The sequence below is a fragment of the Gekko japonicus genome, unplaced genomic scaffold (genome assembly GCF_001447785.1).
Source record: "Gekko japonicus isolate JY-2015 unplaced genomic scaffold, Gekko_japonicus_V1.1 scaffold1334, whole genome shotgun sequence".
In the NCBI taxonomy this organism is placed as follows: Eukaryota; Metazoa; Chordata; class Lepidosauria; order Squamata; family Gekkonidae; genus Gekko; species Gekko japonicus.
Window position 1 is genome coordinate 163770 of NW_015168690.1, and position 5179 is coordinate 168948.

At 42.8% G+C, this 5179-nt stretch overlaps 1 long non-coding RNA gene across 1 annotated transcript in view; it reads left to right on the plus strand.

Moving 5' to 3' along the window:
* LOC107114028 overlaps nucleotides 1–1487 on the plus strand; it is a 19097-nt gene extending 17610 nt beyond the window's left edge. The window contains exon 4 of the long non-coding RNA XR_001482635.1: nucleotides 1303–1487. This is a non-coding gene — a long non-coding RNA (uncharacterized LOC107114028). The remainder of the gene's footprint in view (nucleotides 1–1302) is intronic.
* Nucleotides 1488–5179: the final 3692 nt, after the last annotated feature.

Below are 5179 nucleotides of genomic sequence, written 5' to 3' on the forward strand. Positions count from 1 at the left end.
GGAGTGTTAGGATGAAGATCTGGGTTCCAGGCCCTTTCTGCATTACATTGAGGGGTTCCTCATTATCTCTCCCCGTGATCCTCACAGATGGGCCACCTGTCAACCATGCTGCAATCTTCAGAGGAAAAATGGGATTCTAAAATGGAATTCAAATATCTGTTATCACCAAGGATGCCAAGGGGGGGAGATGGGCAACAATATTACAGAAGCTCATGTGTATCAGGTTCTGTGAATTCCCAGCTTTCATTTTTTAAAAGTGAGCATCTATCCCTTTCCATTGCAAAGAAACACTTTTCCCCTTCTATCTTCACAACAGAAGGAATGAGACACTTACTTTAAAAAAAAAAAAGTAAGCTGAGAATTCAGATAACCTGGTACACAGATTTGTTATAACATTTTATCAATATAGTGATATTCTAGTGCCAGTTACAAAAATGTAGAGCCTCCTGTGGTGGGAAGAAGAAATGGCCACCGAGGGGACAATCTCAGGGAAAATCTGGGAGATTCTGCTAACATGTCTCCTTTCCATGGAAGATACAACTAAGTTTTCACATCTCCTGATTTTCCTTCCCCTTTAAACATTTTTATGTTGTTGTGAGCTTGCTTTTTTGTTTTGGGTGAGTAGAAATATTTTAAAGTTGGGGGGGGGGTGTTCCAAATGGGGCTTGTTTCCAAGCAATTTGTGTCTCGTCTGATTTAATTAATAGTACACTTCAGTATTTTGGCTTGGTTCCTTATCTGGGGAATCTTTCTGATTCTGCTAGGTCTTTTTTTGGGGGGGGATTGTATTCTATTGCTATCCACACAGTGTAAATCATAAGTAAAACTGATTCTTTAGTAATCCTTTTTCTTTACTTTTTTTTAACTGCAGAACAATTATTATTCTATTTATGATATCCGGAAGCCAAGTGATTTCTTTTGTTATGACATTTGGTTTGAATCAGGGACATAGAATCTTTGTCCAGGGGCCTTTGGGAGCTCTTGGCAAGCCTGATTATCACACCTTGATGCATGATTCAGATATATCCATATAGTTGCCTACTGGTCTTTGCCGTTTAGGCTGTTGGGAATCCAGGAAGGAAGGGTTTAGAAGGGGAAGATGGCTGAATTCAAAATATTTAAGGAACACTTGGTTGGATCCAGACACTCTCTTCAACTGAGCAAGAGCCTTCCTCCATCAGAGGATCCAAACCACTGGCCTATGGAGCAGAAAAGGACAATGTTTTTAACTTGTAAATTAAGTTGCAGGAGGTGATATGGAACATTTTTTTCCCATATGGATTAATGTCTCTTCTTTGTCAGGTAGGGTCAATGCTGTACAAGACCAAGGAGAAGAAATGCATCACAGCTTCCAGCCCCAAATCGTGAGACCTGGGAAGCTCGTAAAATAAACTTCAGATTCTGTTGTGACAAAGAGAGGGCAAATTGCTTACACCCCTCACTGGTACCACAGAGGAAGAGAGTTTACCTCTGGGATGGACAACAACAGCCCATATCTAAGACTGATACTTCTAAGGACTGTCAGTTTATATACATAGATATTTTGCAGTTCTTATTTCCTGAATTCTGCTTTTCTTTGCCTGCCTGGGCCTCAGTTCACATATGCAATCAGTAGCATGGTATTCACTTAATGCATAGCTTATTAAGAAAATGTAAAGTCCATCTTTCCAGACATCTGCAGAGAGAGAGAGGCATCTGTGTGTCTTTTGTGAAGCATGGAGAGTGCTTGTGAATTGGAGTGGGTGGGAAGAGTCTTATTTTGCATGGCTGCTGCTTATCATGCTGTAGGCACTGTTCTGGGTGAGAGCTGTATCCTACAGAGACAGAGGTTGTTGACGAAGTGTATGTTTTCACTGCCACTTTATACTGATGCAGTGAGTTCTGAACCAGGCATTGTGAGTGAGATATTGATATTTGTCCTGTAACAAATTCTATCTCTGCTCTTTTTATGACTTACATAAGTTTTACATTGTGAAGTACACAGCTACATCAGCTGTTCCCTCTCAACTGTCCAGCCTAACTCCTTGGCACTGACTTGAGGGCACTTAGGTACAACTTTCCCCACATGTGCGTTTCACAGCAAAATATAAGATCCAGAGTACTTAAAGGGCTACCTTCTCTCATATGAGTTTGCCAGTTCAGTTTCAGGAGCTTCTCTATTATGATGCCTCACTTATGAAATTCTCTCCCCATCACAACTTGGCTGGCACTGAGTTTTATGTCGAGATTGGACTGATTTTTGAGAGCTTGAATGCCTTACACTGACTCAAACCATTGGTCCATCAAGGTCAATATGGTTTACTCAGACTGGCAACAGCACTCCAGAGTCTCAAGCAGAGGACTTTTTAGATCACCTGCTACCTGATGCATTTAACTGGAGATGGCAGGGATTGCTGCATCCCAAGGAGATGCTATACCACTGAGCCATGCCCCCTTCCCTGAATGATCCCATTTGATTTAGCATGACACATCTGGAATGTGACAAACAGGAAAGAACATTGGAAACTGACTGTACTACAGATGCCTCTAAGAATTTCTTGACTAATTAAAACAATGATCTTGATAAAGTGATTCTTCTTGTACTTTTTGGAATAGAAGATGACCTCATTCCTCACCCTTACATCACCCTTGGACTAAACTGAAAGCAGCACTGTTTTGCTTGATATATGGGCAAATCAAACACCTTAATGACTTTCAGCATCTTGGCAATTCTACAACTGAAAAGTGTAGCCCTTTCTGATTCCTGTTAGTTGGATTGCCTTAGCCCTTCAGACTGTTCACAATATCACACACAACAAACATTATGAAACATGCATATGGACCCATCAAAGAATGTAGCTGACTGACTCATTTGTTTCATTTGTTCCATTCTGAAGTTTAATGAATCCAATTAATCATGTATATGTTTGTAGGAGCTTCATTACAAGATGGCTTTCAATGGGCCACAAATAAAATAGCTATGCCTTATTCATGGGGACTAATCTGGGCAGGGAAGGGTAGAGGAAGTCTGTAGACCTTTTGTACAAACTGGATACCAGGTCAATGACTTTTCCCTCTTATGTCCAGAAAATTGATAGCCGTAGGCCAGCCAGTGTTATGTACATTTAAGTCCCACTGATTTCAGCTATGCCAGCTCCAGGGTTGGAAAAGGTACTCTCAATAGACCCCCTGAACTTCTAACTGGGTGGCATACAAACCAAGAATTCACCCATATGGTGCTGAACGTCTTGCATGTTCCATGCACAATGAGGCCATGAGCCTGTGCTGGTCCTGGTGCCCCAGCAAATGGTCATGATTGCCACTTTCTGCTGCCAGCCCTGGCTCAACAGGAAAGTTAAGCACGTGTTGGTACCATGATGACTGTTAGAATTCAATACACCTGGAGGAAGAATAGATGAAAGAGCACACAGTGCACTGATGGCAAACAAGTTCCACATAATCCTAGATCAAAATAATTTCTCCTCTGAACAGCCTATTTAAATTATGGTTGCTATCTCAAAATTGGGATTTAGAAGAGAGAAAAGTTTTTTTCTCGCTTTAGAAGCTAAACATGGAGCAATCTCTACAGTCATTGTTCTGCCCTGTAGGTTCTTGTGACCCAGAATTCAAAAGATGGGTATAAAAACATTTCCATCTGTGTCAGATCTGTGAAGGTTTGGGTGTTGCCATGATTATGTACTAGGACCATTATGCTATCTCCAGCCTGTTCTTTCCCTCCTTCTCCTTTCTTAACCGTCTCTATTGATCACTGAACAGATGTTTTCATAGAGCTGTCCACAGTCATTTCAAAAGCCTCCTTGCATGCAAACAGCTCATTAAGAACCCAATAGGAAACAGGTTCTTTTTTTCCATGGGAGGTTTCTTATCAACATCACATTCATTGGCTGTTTTGTTGCTGTAGAGCCTTTCTTCCTTTCTTCTTCTGTCTGTGAATTCGTGCATTGTAAACAAGGTTTTATTTTCCTACACTGTCTGGCATTGAGTTGTATCTGTGTTGACCCCAGTTTACTAGAGGAAGATAAGGAGGGTCAAGCAATATCTTTTACTGGATTTTTTAATGGGATCTTGTATATTTTATGGCTAAATGTAATTTACAATGTGGTGAAGAAACTAGTTAAACATAGTGCTTTAAGATGGTTTTCAGCCTCGGCTTTTGTGTCACTGTGCTGGTATCAGTGCACAGGATTACGTATTCCTCCCAAAAAAAAAAAAAGCACTAGTGAAGCAAAAAGCTATGGGCCCCTCAATTATGGCAGATTTATATACAATACATTTATATTTAGAATGTTTGGCCAAGTATTTTCACTGTCATCAAATTCCCCTTCTTACGCCAACCCCCATCCCACATGACCTTTCTACAGGCAGGCCCTTTTTTGGTGGAAAAGTTATATCTAACCCATATTTTGCCCTTACACAAAAGTAAGACTGAAATTGTTCTGCTTTCTTTGCTTGGACTAGGATGTCAACACAGAGCCACTGTGGCTTCATAAGTTTTGATTGCAACTCTGCCTTTAAAAACTGGGTTGCCAGCCCTGGCTTAAAGAGCCCACCCTCCAAAACTTCCATTTTCTCCAGGGAAAATTATGTCTGGAGATCAATTACACTTTTGGGAGAACCCCAGGCCCCACCTGAAGTCGACAGCCCTGTGCAGTACAGCACCACTTGCTGGTTCAGGACTGCCAGTATTCAATGAAGTGGGACCAGAAGGAGTTCTGGTTGATGTTGTTAGTGCTCCAGATCCACAAGAAAAGTCCCTAGCTCATAGTCAGACTTATCCTGGCTTGATTACATCCTGGTTTTGGGTAGGTTTGCCAACCCCCAGATCCAAGCGGGGATTCCCCCACTTCTGGGGGCTTTAATCTGCCCCCGGCCAGCTGGCCGCCGGGGAAAGCCCCACCCCCAAGAGCAACCACCCGCCCAGCCACCCCTCTCCCTCCCCTCCTGCCTGATTTAAAGGGCTTCAGCTGATCAGTGGGGTCCACATGGCCTGCCGACCAGCTGGAGGGCCCTTTGAATCTAGGAGGAGGGAGGGAGAGGGGTGGTCACAGGCCGTACATGCAGGGTGGGTGGTCGTGCTTGTGGGGCAGGGCTTAAGGGCACCCCCAAATCCCCCCGCTGGAGCAACAAGGGGGCTGGCAACCCTAGTTTTGGGATAGAGTAAGGAAAGTGCCACTCTGAA